The following is an 18,380-nucleotide window of genomic DNA, read 5'->3' as shown; positions in this document are numbered from 1 at the left end:
GAGGATTAGTTTTCTTGAAATGCAAACTTCAATATTTATAGACCAAGGAAGTTTGGACACCAAGGAATTTCCAAAACTGAAAATATTTTCAAGATATGTAATATATTTCCAAATTCGGTTTCCATAATTCCTGGAAATGCTTTGTCCAAATATTGACCGAAATCTCATTAGAAAATCTCCAATTAGTAAATGCACATTACCAATTTTTATTTTCTAAGAGCAACCACAGTGGTACGACCATAACCAAAGATCAAAGACCAAAACGAACGACCAAATTTGAGTTTAGTCTGAAGTGTCACGCTAAGGCAGGAGAGTATATTTAGTCGAGCGGATGTTTAATCTATGTTGGCTTGTGGAGCGTAGGTATAAAGTTCGTCCATTTGAGGCGTAGATATAGTTTACGCAGGTTTTGGGGCGTTGGTAAAGATTACGCGGGTTGTGGAGCGTACGTATAGTTTACGCCGTAAGAAGGGGCGTAGGTATAATCCACGCCTGTTGGGGCGAAGGGAAAATCAACGCCTGAATGGGGCGTGTCTATAGTCTCCGCTTGCCTTCACACACTTTGACAGCACGTGTTTACACTTTGACGTAGATATAATCTTAAAGACTGAGCCTCTTACATGTTTACACCTTGAGATTGACCTTATTTGAGAAATTAAGAAACACGTCAAGACTAAAGAGTGGGCAGGATAGTGTCTATAATCTTCGTCTCACTGACGCGTTAACTATATGAACACCTGCCGTGGGGCGTTAACTTCAGCAACGTCCGAACGGGCGTAGGTTTTAGCAACGCCTGAATGAGGCGTACCTTATATACACGTCTCTTTATGGGGCGGTGACTTTACATGCGTTTCACATGAGGCGTAGTTTATATACACGCAGGATGACAAACGGTGACTATATATAGTTTTGGTCTTGGTCCCAGACCAAATATGGTCCGAAATTTGGTTTTGGTCCAACTTTTAGTCTTTACTCCGTTCCGCTGTGTCTCGTCCCTAGACCATAATTATGGGTTTGATCGTCCACTGCAGTTGCTCTAAAGATATGCATTTTAATTGCTGGAAATTGAAAGCATATAAAACTAAAAACCATAATTAAAAGATTCTCAATTTATTTTGATCCGGGATTCTCCTTTAGCTATTAAGGAATATCTTTGAACAATAAAAGATAATCGTTATTGCATATGTTCAAAGCATATCGACATCTTTACTTAGTAAATCCTTTTTCATATTTACTATCTTGGAACCGATTTGCACACTTCCAAAATGAGTTTAGAATTGGTTCATATGTCTTCCAAGAACTATGTGATTGATTATCTTATCAAATCACCAAACATGGGTTTCACGGTTCTACCAAAACAAGTTTCGGTTCTACCTCCATGTGGGTACTAGAATTAGTCACGCTAGTTACCAAAACTTAGTTGACTAGGTACTAGGATTGGTTCCCACATATATATGGTATCTAACTTTTATTTGTTTCACATGTCCATAGGATCGGTTCCCAATAACTAAAAACGTGTTGCACATGTTCATAGGATCAGTTCCCAATAACTAGAAACTTGTTGCACCTCTTACAAGGATCGATTCCCCTTTTGTGATCGGTTACACCTCTTACTATGATCGGTTCCCCAATGACTAGAGTTGGTCATACCAATTACAATAAATCGATCATACCATCTCAGGTGATTACTTAAAATCGGTTTCACTAATAAGAGTCATACCAATACAAAAGTCAAGCCTTGTGAATAGTTTTACCAAGAACATAAGCGAGTCATGAGCGGTTATACTAAACACACATATTGGTAATTCAAAAGATTCGCAATGAATAACAAATACCAATAAGCGTAGCGATTTCCCTTTCGATTCACAAAACAAGTTTATGAATGTACTTCCTTTAAACGAATGTAAAACATTGTTTCCTAGGACGAAATCTTCACCTCATACCCATACATAATCACAATACCATTCAAACGATTATGTCGATGTCTTATATACGAAGTTCAAAAGATAAGTGTTATACTTCGTATTGTATTCCTTAATACTACAATATACTTTCTTTTGGCAATATGAGAGGACTTACTCCAATATACTTTCTAGCATATCAACTATACAGTCAGACTCAATCTAGAGAAAAGTATATACAAGAGTTTATATCTGTTTCACAATGTAATCAACAAATCAAACAGATAGAAATCCGCGAGCCTGATTATTATGTGAAACAACTTGAATGGTACCAAAGACCAATGTTCAAGTGTCAATCAATTTAAATCAACAACCAAAGGTTGGATTATCTAATTTATTGATCTTAACGCACAACCTATGATATTTCAGTTATATAACAAAATATAATGCGGAAAAGAAATAACACAAACACCAGAATTTAGTTAACGAGGAAACTGCAAATGCGGAAAACCCCGAGACCTAGTCCAGATTGAACACCATACTGTATTAAGCCGCTACAGACACTAGCCTACTACCAATTAACTTAGGACTGGACTGTAGTTGAACCCTAATCAATCTCACACTGATTCAACGTACAGTTGCGTTCCTTACGTCTCTGATCCCAGCAGGATACTATGCACTTGATTCCCTTAGCTGATCTCACCCACAACCAAGAGTTGCTACGACCCAAAGTCGAAGGCTTGATAAAAAAATCAGTCTATTGGTATAGATAAATTTGTCTCCCACAGAAATACCTATGAGTTTTGTTCCGTTTTTTGATAAACCAAGGTGAACATGAACCAATTGATAAACCGGTCTTATATTCCCGAAGAACAGCCTAGTATTATCAATTACCTCATTTAGGTTTATGTAACCGTACCTAAATGTGTACACCTTGTTTGCTCAATAATAGTTAACCGAAGTTAGCCATATGAACACTTTCATATCAACCTTGTTGATCTTAACTATAACTAGTTCAAATGACTCAAATTAAACTAGTTTTAGAGTTGTTTAATTGTTTATGTTCTCATAGAAGTTTACAAGACACAATTGAAGCAAAATCGATTTTGATTCACTCGAATCAATTCATGAACATTATAGTCACGGTTTTCAAAAGATTGCATTCCTTAATATATAAATGTATTAGTTCATGAACAAGCTGATTTTAGAACATAACATACTCAAGTATGCAAACGAGTACTCATACCTAAGTGGTCGGACATAGTTTGGGTTCTCCAGTATGCGAACGGGTACGCATACCTCCAAGCTCAGTTGAATTCCCGGACTTGAACTTTCACGCCGGTACGCATACGGGTATGCATACTAAATTCCCGTACTTTCAACTAACTAACCAGTATGCATACTGGTATGCATACTATGGTTCCCGGACTTGGAATAACTTGCAACAGTTAGCATACAAGTACGCATAATGTGCTATATCCAATCATGGTTAATTGTTCTAAACTCCCATTTCAATCATTGAAACATTCTTAGAAGACGACAATAGATGTCTCACACAAACTATTAACTTCAAAGCAATTTTCAAGTAATCGATGGATCAATACGAAACATTCCGAGTCTACATCAAATGACTGTCTCACACAAATCATGTAAGATGTTACCAGGCGATTTTCACATGATTATCTTTTGACTTTCGTCAAGAATATAAGATGAACTTGGTTAAAGCGAAAGGTTACCAACACATATTTCGAGAAATATGTAAGCGAGTTAAACCCAGCTCAAAATATAAAGTGTGTATAATCAAAGTCTAAATATCATACCACTTTTTTCTCAAATAGGAGATAGATTAGATATAATTTTGAGTGATAGATGAGTTCAAGTCTCCACATACCTTTTGTTGATGAAGTTCCACAAGATCCCCTTCGTAGTTCTTCGTCTTCAATCGATGAACTCCGTGAAGTTTAAAGCTCAACTACACTTTCTATCCTAATCCGAGACTTAGCTATAAGTAGACTAGAAATCAAGACTTATAGTTTTGGCAACTAAACATGACAAACAAGCTTGAGATAGCAACGCTTGCGAGTTCGACCGAGCAGTGCTCTAATAGTTACCAAGGTATCATTGATTGAAAACCCTGATTTGAAGACTATATAAGGGAGAACTCTAGCAACTGCGAAACCTAATCCCCATACCTCTTGTGTGATACTAGTTGCGACTAGAGTCGATTCTCTTTTAACCTAGATTTTTTCTAAAACCATTATAGGTTAACGACTTAAAGACTTCATTGGGATTCTGAACCCAGACCCAATTATTTTCTCTGTAGTTGCGTGTTCTGATCTTACTTTGTTCTATCGTTTTGAGTACTATATTCTCTAAGATTTGCTCGAGATTTAATCTCCGATAGGTAAGATAAGATTATTTTGAGGTGATTGATATTACTAGGCTGTTCTTCAGGAATATAAGACCGGTGTATCAATTGGTTCTTGTTCACCTTGATTTACCAAAAGAGGGAACAAAAACTCATAGGTATTTCTGTGGGAGACAGATTTATCTAGTCAATAGACTTTTTTGTATGAGACAAATTTTTTTATCAAGTCTTTGGCTTTGGGTCGTAGCAACTCTTAGTTGTGGGTGAGATCAGCTAAGGGAATCAAGTGCACCGAATCTGGCGTGGTTTAAGAGGTGTAAGGAAAGCAATTGTACCTTAATCAGTGTGAGATTGGTTAGGTCTCAACTACATTCCAGTCCGAAGTTAACTTGTAGTAGGATAGAGTCTGTACCTGCTTAATACAGTGTGGTGTTCAAATCTGGACTAGGTTGATAGACGCATTTTTGTGTCTAATTTGTCCTCAATGTTTCGTATTGTTGGTACTCGATTTTGTACTAATTTTGGCGTTTTGTGTGTTTGTAGGTATTTTTGGGCGATAAATATTTTTGGGAAATTCGGATCGAAAAGTTGCTAAAGGCATCCGGAGGACGCATGTATTCGGACTCTCAGTTTTGGATAAGGGGTACCTTTGTTACTATTCACATCCCAGTGCTATCGGCAGCCCTATTCTGGATAGGGGTCGTCCTTCCTCTTCACCTGGTTTTGGCGGGAAAATGGAGTTTGTAGCTGCGTAACTTTCAGGGCAAGATTGGACGTGAATTTTGCCGAGTTTCTCTCGATTTTAACTTGGAATGACACTGTTTTACTAAAACAGGAAAGGTATAAGAATTACTGTCGGAAGAAAAAAAAAAGAAAAGAAAAGAAAAGAGAGCACGAGATATACTCGGGATTCTGTTGGATGAGTTTTACTTGTTTGGAGCATGTAGAAATCTTCCTGGCACGAGTTAGAGTCGATCTTGTACGAGAACATAACATGTTGGGTGTGTGTCTACATCAGCAGACACTTGAAGAAGGAATAAAATCTTCGCAGAGAAGGAAATTATCTCACGGAGAATAAAAACAATAATGGAGAAGATACAGGAATTAAACTCGAGTTATGTTGATCCTGTGAGTATATATAGGGTGTTGGGGACTCATAAAGAGGGATGAAGTGATTGGGTAGAGTTTAGAGCATAACAGAGACGATTTCAGAGCTGCGAAATATTTTTTCTGCTGCTGCAATAGAGGAAGAACACGAAGAACATTGGACTCCAGAAGACAGTCTTATTTCTTACCGCAACAACGACACCTATGGAGTAGACGTAAAGGAACAGTGACAGTGGCAGTTATTATCTATCGTTCTTTGTAACATCTCGGTTTGTAACAATTATAAATGTTACAAACCCAGTTTTAATTATTTTTCTCCATTTCATCATTTGTACACCTCCTTTGAGCAATAAAAATGAATTTTGAGCGTGTTTCCAACATGATGAGCTAAAACCAATCCTTGGGGCGATGGAGGAAGCTATTGTTTCGGTAAAAGTGATACATATTTATTTTAATTAATTATAACAACTCTATTATGATTTTTGCATTGAACTCAAAATTGATTATATGATTTTTATTATTTAGGTGTATTTTCTCTTGATAGAATATGCTTGCTTTAGTGTTTTGATATTCTATGCTTGGATTAACATTTATTCTTTTGGAAATCTACATGTCTAGGAAATACTATTAGAATCAATTTGAATGCTGAGTTGCATAATTATTGTTTTAATTCACTAATATCGACCAATGGTGGAATCCTAGCCTCAGTCTCTCTATAATTTTGCACAACAACTTTTTATTTTGAGTTTTGACATATTTTAGTTTTAAAATTAAGTCTAAAAATCAGCTTTCACAAGTCTTAACGAACTTTATTACTACAACATCATTGAAAATACCATCATAGGTCCCGGGTTTTTTTTTGCATTTGCGGTCGTTAACAAAATTTCTGGTGTCTGTGTTATTTCTTTTCCGCATTATATTTTTATATAATTGAAATATCACAGGTTGTGTGTAGGTCAATCAATTTGTGAATCCAACCTTTGGTTGTTGATTGAAATTGATTGACGCTTGGATATTGGTCTTTGGTACCATCCAAGTTAATTTCTCATATTAATTGGGCTCACAGATTTCTGTTTGTTTGATTGCAGATTAATTTGAGAAATTGAGATATAACTCTTGGATGTATTTTCCTTGATTGAGTCTGACTGTCTAGTTGATTCTCTTGGAAATATATTGGAGTTAGTCCATACAGATTGCCTAAACAAAATATTGGGTGCGGCTGTTAGGCTCCCGGTTTTTCAACTTCTATTATTAGTTTAGCACATTAACTAATAAACCTTTTCCAGAGGATATACTTTAACTGCTGGTAATTAAAACATATATACTTGAAAATCATAATTAAATGCTTTTCAATATTTCGGTTTGGGATCACCTTGAGCATCAAGGAATATCTTTGAACAATTAATGATAAGAGTTATGCACATGTTCAAATAATGTCGACATCTAGAAGTTTCCTATCTTAGCAAACCCTAATTCCCAAACACAAAACATAAAGAAATATGTGAATACTGGAAACTCGGTTTTACCATGCTTCCCAATGTAAATATGTGAATACTGGAAACTGGGTTTTACCATAAAGAAATATGTGAATACTGGAAACTCGGTTTTACCATAAAGAAATATGTGAATACTGGAAACTCGGTTTTACCATGATCCGGTATTCTCCATTAGTTATTAAGAAAACATAAAGAAATATGTGAATACTGGAAACTCGGTTTTATGCTAATTGTTGCATGGTATAACCGATCACAAAACATATAGGTTGTGACCGGTTATACCATGCTTCCCAATGTAAGTTGTGACTGGTTACACCTTGCTTCCAAAAGTTGGTTGTGATCGGTTACACCTTGCTTCCCAATGTAGGTTGTGATCGGTTAAATCTTGCTTCCCAAAGCTAGTTAGGATTGGTTACACCTTGTCACACAATATAGGCTATGACCGGTTACACCTTAATTCTCAAATATGTTAAGATCGGTTCTACCTTGTCATCTTGAATTAGTCATCCAAATATTATTCAATGAAGAACTTGACCAACACACTTATGATTTCCTTTTCGATTATGAAACAAGTTCTTACATCTACTTCCTTAAATCAAAATAATAATACATAGTTTCCAAGGATGAAATCACACCTATATCCTACACATAATCAAGTAACTAAATACATAGATTATATTGATGTCGTATTTACAAAGTTCAAAAGATAAGTGTTATACTTCGTAATATAATTCCTTGATACTTTTATCATAATGTTGTGACCAAGTCTAGTCACTAGAGTGTAATAATATATCTTTGCGTGTTATGTTTTCAATATAAAGCGAGTTAAAATATACATTAGGAATGGAAACAAGTCAAGCCAGTATTACTAACCTCAAGTGGAAGGAAGATATCTTTGTTGCAGTCGTTGCTTCTTCACATTCTTCGGGTCTTCAGAGTAATACTTGTAAGTCTCAACACTCTTAGACTTTCTAGTCTAACCTAAACGAAGTTGACTCTAGTAATTAATCAACCGAATCAAGATGAGTTTTGATACTAAAATATGACAACCAAAATTGGCATACCAACGCTTGGTGGGTTCGACCGAGCTATGTTCTAACAATATTCCTTGCTAATCAACTGTTACGAAAGTACGTCTGTTTTTGTTAGTCTGTTCTTCGTGTTCTTCAGAATGACAATTCTGAAGTGTCAGTTCTTCATCTTCTTCACCTGTTGCTGCTAATCTTCTCTGAATATCTCGACTCTCTTTTGCAGCTACCCATAACTCTCCATAAGCTCTCTAAACTTCATCCTAAGTTTTTATATATACATAGCAAGCCAAATCTTCGGATAACTCCGTCCATATCTTCGAAGTTAGAAAGAATATCTCGGGAAATATTTTCTCCCTTATTTTCACGCGTCTTCGCATCCAAGATCAATCTTCTTTGTAGTTGATAGGATCAAACCTTCAGCGAGAATATCTTCCCCTCAGTAACATGTAACTTCCACACTTAACAGGAAGAAAAATCCCGTAACTTTTCCTTCCCTATTGTACCGAGAGTCATTGGAAATATTCATTTTTTATTGATTCCAAAACTCTTATCAATCCTGTTTCAATAAAACAGGCCCAACCACAACCATTTCTGTGAGAAAATCTGAGTAAATTTAGCCCAAAGCAGATCCGTAAAATCACTTAGGTAAGTGGTCCTTTTTCCCGCCAAAGCAATTCTTTTAAAAGGAAGAAGATGGAGTCCCTTATCCAGAGTGGGGGTCTCTTTTGGCAATTGGGGTGTAAATAATAATTTTGGGTTCCCTTAGTAAAATTCGGGGGGTGCCTTTATCAAATTTTTCTTGTGCCTTTAACACATTTCCGGGGTGCCATCGGTAATTTCTTCCGGGGATTCAAACATTACTTTTCGAGCTAATTTTTCACAAGAGTTTATTTCTTCAGTAATACATACACACACATAAAAAACCACAATAAGTACAAAAATGAGCACTAACAATATACCGAATAGAGAAAAATCAGACGCAAAAATGTATCTATCATTGAGTTATACAAAGGCTTTCTGTTTAAAAGATTAACTCCTGTGTATCGATTTAGATCAACCCGCGATCTAGATTATCGAAATAATCAAATCTTAGGTTGGAATCTATTCACAGTAGATCTCAAAGAGAAGTACAAGGAGATAGATCACTGATCTCTACAGCAAGAAATAAGATGTTTATCAATATAAACAAACTTATCGGATCCCAGTCAATCAGGTGTGCACGAAATATAATCACAAAAATCAGAAACCAACCAGAAATCTTCTTGTCTTCAAATACTCGGTCTTCAATGTTCTTGCATAAATAACTTGATTCCCTTATGATCAATCACACACGAAACAAAATCAGTTAATAATTGATGATTACTGTAATACACTAATACCCCAAAACTGTTGCTCAGGTTGAACCAAGCCCGTGGTCAAATTCTATATTTAGAATGCTCAAAATTGAAATAATTAGTGCCTGTATCAATGTGGCTGCCTAAATACATTACTACATACCTTTAGTTAGTAGAAATCTCATAACATGCAGCTACACATGTGTAAAGCATATGCTACAACAGTTGTTACCAAGGACAGTTTTGTCCATTGATCTAAAAAAAATAACGATTCTTGGCGGACCGCCAAAAAACAACAAAAAGAACCGCACACTCCCGGTGGGCCCCGTGGAGGACAACAGGGGGTTCGGGTTTTGTGAGAGCTTTCTTTTTAAAGCTCTTTGTCTTCTTAAAAAGTTTTCCATGAAGAGTTGCTAGAAAAAGGTGCAACTTTTCTCTTCTTAGTCTCCTCATTTTCTCAAATGGTTGGTGGTTTTTATTCTTGTTTCTCAACAAAGGACATGTGGAAAACATTTGAGAGGTTGGTGGGCTAGGGTTTGAAAATAAATAAATAAACAAAATAAAATCGGTTGTTGATGTCAAATTTTATGGAGTTAGTTTTCAAGAGAAGAAAATCGGTTGTTGATGCAATGCTTGACAGAATATGTGTGTGCTGGAAGCCAAGTGGTTTGCTGGATAATGAAATGACAAGCACCTTATACACTTCATGGGTTTAAATTAAAACCCTTACTTCTCTTGTGAGTGTGTTGTGCACTTCTTAATAGTAGGCAATCATGTTGAATTTGTTTAATTTCCTTGCTTATTATTCCATCTTCGTTTTATTTTGATAGCCCACATGATTTCGTGATATGAAATTGGAAATATTATTGTGTTATATTTTGTTTTAGAATTAGAAATGGTTAGTTCTACGATGTGTTGTATATCTTTGTTCATCAAGTTGGAGACTTGCTATTTTGGTTTGGAATTTGATCAGATATTAAGCTAAGAATAGCCAGATTCATATGTGGACATAGTAGGACATTAATCATATGCTAGTGACCACTATTATCACATGCATATAGGGGTTATTCGTTTTCCTTCTCGCCGATAGCCGTTCCAATATTGTGAGTTTTAGTAGAATTGACTTTAGACAAGTTTGGCTTTGAGATGTAGTCAGACTATATATAATTTCCTTCATCGACATAATTTGTTGAACGGATATATGGGAGATCCATTTAGATGTTGCTCCTTATAAGTTAAGGTAATGAGAACTTATATTTTCTTTTATAAATGAACTTATTTTGTGTATTTTGTTGCTTAATGTGGGTATGTTCCTGAGTAATCAGGGAAATAGACTTAAAGTTAGCCGAGCTATGACCCTACTGCTTTGAACTGTTCTGTTATGTCATGTAATTTATTTATTTCTGTCTCGAACGTGATATCATTTCGTTCTTATTTACAGAGTCGAAATGGATATATAGATCAGTTTAGGTTAATTTGTATAGATTTGCAACTTACAATTGTTTTTAGTCTTCCTTCATGATATTGTTTTTCCCAAGTTACTTGGCTATGTTTCATTAGCACACTTGATTACTATCAAGGTTGGAAATACAAGATTCATCCATTTGTATCATTATAAGGGTTCTCACCCATTCATGTCTATATTGACTAATCACTACCCACTGTTTGTTGTATTGATACACTGTTGCATTTGGGTGTATCTATATGCACGGGCTTAGGAGTGTAAAATGATTGTGCGTATCTTGTATACTTGGGGGATTTAGATCCAACAAGTAGAGTTGTAATTGCAAGTTTGGTTACTAAGCCCAAATGTAACATTTGAAGATTACAAAATAAGTGAAGGAATAAAGTGTGGTTGTGACTACTTATTATTTAGACTCCGGATCCGAAGTAATAGGTGTATCATATCTTAATCACTTGGCATTATTAGATCTCTTGAATCTGTTTTGACATAAGTAACATAGATCACTTATTCTGAGTCATTGTGATTTTGTGTCAAAGGATTTAGAGTTTGCAATCGTTGATATTTCCCTTGTGGTGTAAATATATAATGCTAGCTATGAGTTTTATCTTAATGCCACATCTCTGTATTTCATTCTTTAGATGTGCAAGTTAGTCCAATTTAGATATGATATCTTCTTCTGTTTGCTTTATTGGCCTATTAAAGTTTGTGTTCCGTTCTATTATTTTACAGTTATGTTCTATGATCATTATGCCAAATAGCTACTTATTTCTTACTGTTAAATGGCTAGCTTGTTTTTACCATTGCAATATTTTATTGCCTAATATGGACCAGATACAATTTGGAGAATGCGTCGAGGCATGTTTTTGTTAAAATATCATTATCCCTGGTTTGTGAACTAAATATGAATGATTTCTTAGATGTTGATATATAACCTCTATTCCAGAGCTGACTGTTAACTTGAATGTGATTTCCTTCTCGGGTGCTAGAATATTTTGGGAAATGCGGAATAAGCTTACTCAGAGTAGCGAAAATCATTATACATATTGCAAGTGGAATAAGTTTACTTGATATTTTATAAGAGATAATTTCCACTATTGAGGATAGTTCATATTATCTAAATAAATAGTTGACGAACTACGGTCGTGCTTGATCCCCTCGAGTAACAGAGAGGGTACGTAGGCATCCGCTGCGGTTCAGCACAACTCTACAAGGTATCATTTGAAAGTGTTCGATGTTGTTTTGGTAGTTCATACCATATACTCAGAGATGATTGCAACCTATTAGATTGGCAACTGGCCATCTAAACTGTTAGAAATGACAACTGGCCATATAAATTATTAGATTGGCTACTGGCCATCTGAACTATTAGAAATGGAAAATGGTCATATAAATTATTAGATTGGAAACTGGCCATCTAAACTGTTAGAAATAGCAGCTGGCCATATAAATTATTAGATTGGCAAATAGCCATATAAACTGTTAGAATTGGCAACTTTCCATATAAATTTGTAGGATTGGAAACTTGCCATATAAATTTGTAGGATTGGAAACTGGACACATCTTGGCAACTGGCCATCCCTTATGTTTGGCAATTGGCCTCATCTTTGGCAACTGCCCATCCTTGTCTTTGGCAATTGGCTGATGGTTATTTTTGGAAACTGGCATATAATTATCTTTGGGGGTAATTCGATGAACATTTGCAGGGTAAATCTCAAATTGGTTCTAACATTTTGGAAGTCCGGTTTCTTGGGTGGCGTATCAGAGAGTTGGAGCTTGCCAAGCGGGTCGTAACCCGACTGTTGAGAGCAAAAAATTTCTGGTCCGTCACAATTACAAACCTATCTTCATATTTAAAAACATATCTGAACTTTGTCGATCCTTAATCTAGTTCAAAAGACCTTATATCTGAAGAGAAGGATAACCGAGTAAAAAAACTAGTGATTATCAAGGTTCAACTACCGTTAGTCGATCATATCAATAATCGAAAACTAAAATAACAATACTACTCTAGTTTCCCACCAACGGGAATTCTAGACGCTTCTTGATTCCACAAAAGTATTTAAATGAAGCGGACATAATAGATTTCTCCTAATTAGGATAATCTCCTCTCCAAGTGAGTATTACGAATAATACTGCTAGTCGTCTTCCTACACTGACTACATAATGAAGTGTGTTTATTTTGTGATAAGTTTGTAATAAGAACAAACTTTACTATTTATATACCAAGATAGTTTTGACACCAAGGAATTTCCAAATCTGAAAATATCAAAAGATATGCAATAAATACCAATTTTCGGTTTTGTCCAATTCCAACTAATATGCTGAAATCTCTCATGGATGACAACTCAATATCAGCTAGCGTACTAGTATATTTTTACTAATATATTCTCCAGAAAAACTTTTAAAAATAACAAATACCAAAGGCCTAACGGCTATAACATGGAGTTTTACAAAGTTTCTTTGGAGGTGATAGAATCTGACTTTATTGTTGTGGGAGAAATTTAAGATAAGGAAAGGTTGGACTGATCCCCAAGAAACAAAAATTTGGTTCTCCAAAAGACTCTAGTCCAATTAGTTTGGTTATTAGTGTGTATAAAGTAATATCTAAAGTGTTATCACAAAGATTATTAACACAATTTTACCTAAGCTTATTTGGGAAAACCAAGGGGCATTTTATGTATATTATCTTGATTGTAGGAAAACTAACAGATGCTAGACTAAAGATTAGCATGACAAGAGTATTATGCAAACTATACATTCAGAAGGCGTTCAACATTGTGAGCTGGCACACTGTCAAGCATGTTTTGCAAAGCTCTGGTTTTGGGCAGAAGTGGTGCAATTATATTATGTAGTGTGTTACATCAGAACAACACTCTCTTCTAGTTAATGGTATCTCAACTAAAATATTCAAGTCTCAGAAGGGTTTGAGATAAGAGGAATTACTCTCTCTGTTTTTATTCATAATGGTGGCGGAAATCTTCACCAAACTCATGAATAAAGAAGTGGAGCTACAAATAATTCCAGGATTCTCAATCAACAATATTGGGGTATCTCATTTAAATTTGCTGATGACACCCTATTGTTTTTAGATGCTACTGAAGAACAAGCAGAAAACTTAGTGGTTATTCTTAAAATATTTGAGGCTATCACAGGGTTGGCAACGGATCTTAGCAAGAATGTTTTTCATAAGTGTTAGGAAAGATCACAAGATTTAGTCAATGACCGATATATTAAACTGCAATATTGAAAAAGTTTCGCTGAAATATTTAGGATTGCCAGTTGGGAAAACAACAAGAAACACGAAAGTTTGGGATCGTGTTATTCAAAAATTTCAGAAGAAATTGGCACCATGAGAAAGAATTTTTTTCACAAAGGAGGGAAGAGCAGAACACCCTCTTTTAGTCTTCCAATATATTTCTTATCAATATTTTTAGTTCCTGCATCTATAGAAAATAAAATCAACAAAATCGTGAGAAATTTCTTATGGGGCTCTAATACCGAGAACAAAAAGATATGTTAGGTCTTGTGGGAGAAAGCGTGTAAGCCTAAGAAACAAGGCTTTACTTTTTTAATGGATATGTAGGTACTCACTGGAGGACCAACAGTTGTAGACAAATGTGGTACAAAACAAAATGGGTGGGAATACTGAAGACATGTGAGTGAAGGATAATACACTGCCACACGAAAGAGGCATTTGGAAGGGCATTCAGACAATGTAATATATTTTAGAAGATACGCCGAAAGTGGTAACCAGGAGCGGTACAACTAACATATTTTGGTGGGACTGGTGGAAAGATAACTCAGTATTGAAGTTCATATTTCCAACTTTGTTCAAACTGTCCAAACAACAAAATGCAACTGTTTCAGAAATTGTGGAAAATTGAGCTTGGAACTTGCAATTGAAGAGGAACCTGACTTCGCAGAAGTAGTGAATCTGTTTTCAGCTATTGGTAATTATTAAATTTGACGTGTACAAGCATACTTATCATATATACAAGTTGTTGTAACTTTCCCTGGTCCTCCTATTCTTATGTTGTAAAGTCTTGTTTTATAGCTCATTAGGTTTAGTCCTTATATTATTCAGCTATACCAATTCTTTAGTTCCTTCCGCTACGTATTATTATCTTTGTTCTCATGTAAACAATATAAATATTACTCAATGAAATTAATCTCATCAGTTGTGAGAAAGAAAACCAAATCCATATTTATTTATGGTATACTAGAGCTAGGTTAGTTTGTTTTTTCCCCTGCAAATTAATCTCCATGACTATTGAAGGTGATCAATCAGACCCTTCAATGGATTCTCACAACATCATCAACTCTGATAAGGATACTGGATTATCTCCAACCTGTTCTTATTATGTACACCCAGCAGACAATCCTACGTCTGTTATTTTTACTCCTCTCCTAACCAGTGACAACTACTGCACTTGGGCAGAGGAATGACAAAAGCTCTCAGTGAAAAGGAAAAACTGGCTACCTTGATGCCACTGTGAAGAAGCCAACAAACCCAGTCGATCTTCACCACTGGACACGTTGTGATGACCTCGTTGGTAGTTGGATATCCAACTCTGTTGATCCTAAAATCAGATCCAGCACCATGAACTTCCCATTGGCTAGAGAATAATGGATGGAGATTAAATCGTGTTTTTCTCATCATAATGCATCCAAGTTGTATGCATTGAAGCAGTTAATCGCAAACCTGAAGCAAGCCAACTTAAGTGTGGCAATGTACTACACCCGCCTTTAAGTCTCTTTGGGATCAGTTAGATGTTTTCCGTCCTATTGAACCATGCATCTGTGGAGCAGGTAAAAACTATGTGAACAATCACAACCAGGATAAATCCATGGAGTTTTTGCAAGGATTACATGATCGGTTCTCATCTTTGCGCAACCAGATTCTTCTCATGGAGCCTATGCCTTCATCTGCAAAGATATACAACCATGTTCGACATGAAGAAGAGCAACAAGGTATAAACTCATCTTATGTTCCTTCTATTGAATCAGCTACTTTGAATGTTTCTCGTAGTGACTATAGAAATAAAAGAAACTTTGAATTGTAGGTATCAACATTCCGGGAAACAACAAATGTCAAAGGCCATTTTGTGACCATTCTAACAAACATGGACACACTAGAGCTACCTGCTGGAAACTGAATGGTTATCCTAAGGATTTGCCTAAACCCCGTGATCCGGATTCTCACATTATTGCTGTTGTTCCTACCCCTGCTGCATCAACTCCATTAGATGCACAAAATATCAGTGCAGCTCAATATGCACATCTTCTGTCATTGGTGGAACCGACTATGGATGGTGGTAACAACAACTCTTTCGTCAATTTCGCCGGTATTTTTCTTTCTTGTACTGTCAATGATTGGATTGTAGATAGTGGTGCTACTCACCACATATGTCCCTCTCTTTCTCTTTTCACTTCTCATAACTTGGATTCTAAACCAATCCATGTTCAGTTACTAGATGGATCTCATACATCTGTGACTCATATTGGGTGTGTTGATCTATCACCCACTATCAAACTATTGAATGTTTTATATGTTCCAAGTTTCAAATTTAACTTGCTTTCTGTCAGTCAATTGAACTGCACATTTAATTGTTATGTATCCTTCTCAAATGGGTCTTGCATCTTTCAGGACCGTCGAACGAACAAGGAGATTAGATGCAGTAGATGTATTGTTGATCTCTATCACCTCAGTACTCAACCATTTGCTTTATCTATTAGTGCAAACAAGCCTGTTGATACATGGCATCGCCGTCTCGGCCATCCAAACATGGATTGTTTTAAATTTTTAGCTAGTCAATTTTCTTACATTCATTCTCAATGTAATCACTTCTGTGATGTTTGTCCAAGAGCGAAACAAACTCGTCTCAATTTTAATAAAAGTGCTTCTTCATCTTCTCATGTTTTTCAATTAATACATGCTGATATGTGGGGTCCATTTTCAATTCCATCTATTTTCGGTGCAAAGTACTTTCTTACTATTGTAGATGACTATTCTAGATGCACTTGGGTCTATGTAATGAAAACAAAATCAGAAACTTTAAAGTTTCTTCAATATTTTTTTTCAACTTTGTTAGGACTCAGTTTGGTCATAAATTCACCAGCATCTTTTCTGGTGCTAATACTTTGCTTATTCCATCTTTACAAACATTTCGGTCTGACGATGGTACTGAGTTCAAGTCTAAAGAACTTCAGTCCTGGTTTCATGAAAAGGGTATTCTTCATCAAACGAGTTGTGTCTATACCCCATAACAAAACAAGATTGTTGAGCACAAGAATCACCACTTGCTCAATGTAGCAAGGTCATTGAGATTTCAATCCAATTTACCCCTCCGTTTTTGGGGAGAGTGTGTTCTTGCTGCTACATATTTAATAAATAAGTTACCCTCTTCTGTCTTGTCTCATAAATCTTCTCATTAGCTGTTGCTTTGTCAAATTCCAGATTATTCGAATCTCTGTATATTTGGTTGTCTTTGCTTTTGGGAGGAATACTCGTATTGCTCAAAATTTGATCAACGTGCCAAACCGGGAATTTTTGTTGGTTATCCTCATGGTCAGAAAGGTTACAAGGTATATGACTTTGAAACAAAATCCATTTACACCTCTAGAGATGTGGTGTTTCATGAGAATTCCTTTCCCTTCGGTGATTTGTCACACAATCTTCATGTACCAGCACCTGTACATTCTCATTCGTATTTATATGATTCTGTCCTCTCACCATCGTCTTCTCCTGCACCTGTATCATCTGAGTCTCCTTCACAGTTGAACTGTGATAATTTTCTGCATGACAGCAGTGCAGGTTCATTCCGCTGCACAGTGCTCTGAGACTCCCGATATTTCAATACATCTATCTTTTCCTACTACTGATAATTCCATAGTACCACCTGTAGGATCTTCTTCAGGTCAGTCGCCTTCTTTCACACGCAACAATGTTGCTCCAGGTCAATCGTCTCTCTTACCTATCAATTATACAGGTGTACCACATGTACTTTCTTCTCCAGGTCAATCATCTCTATCGGCACAACGCAGTGCTTCTCCATATGGTCTGCAAAGTTTTTCGTCTGCACCAGTTGTTGAATCAACTATTCCAGCTGCACAATCACGTCCAGTTCGTACTCACAATCTACCAGTTTACCTGCAAGTTGCTCGTATGCGAGATGCCAATCATCTTCAGCATATCCGTTGAAAGATTATTTATCTTATGATAAATTCAAGCCATCACATGAGGCTTTTTTATCTGTCGTTCTCCTTCATGAAGAACCAGAATCTTTCTCACAGGAAACAAAGTGTCCAAAGTGGCATGCTGCAATGGCTAAAGAAATTTTAGCTTTGGAAGCAAACCACACTTGGATAATGGTTGATTTACCACCCTGTAAAACAATCATTGGTTGTAAATGGGTTTTTAAGATCAAGTTTAATTTTGATGGTTCTATAGAACGTTATAAAGCTCGTCTTGTTGCAACAGGGTATACTCAGCAAGAAGGAATCGACTACTACGACAATTTTGCTCCGGTTGTAAAACTAGTCACTGCCCGTGTATTGTTATCTGTTGCAGCAATCAAAGGCTGGTCTTTGCATCGATTGGATGTGAACAATGCGTTCCTCCAAGGTGATCTTGATGAAGAAATATATATGCGAATTCCACCTGGTCTGGCACGTAAAG

This window comes from Papaver somniferum, chromosome 3, assembly GCF_003573695.1.
Source record: "Papaver somniferum cultivar HN1 chromosome 3, ASM357369v1, whole genome shotgun sequence".
Lineage (NCBI taxonomy): Eukaryota > Viridiplantae > Streptophyta > Magnoliopsida > Ranunculales > Papaveraceae > Papaver > Papaver somniferum.
Note: the sequence above shows the minus strand (reverse complement) of the source record.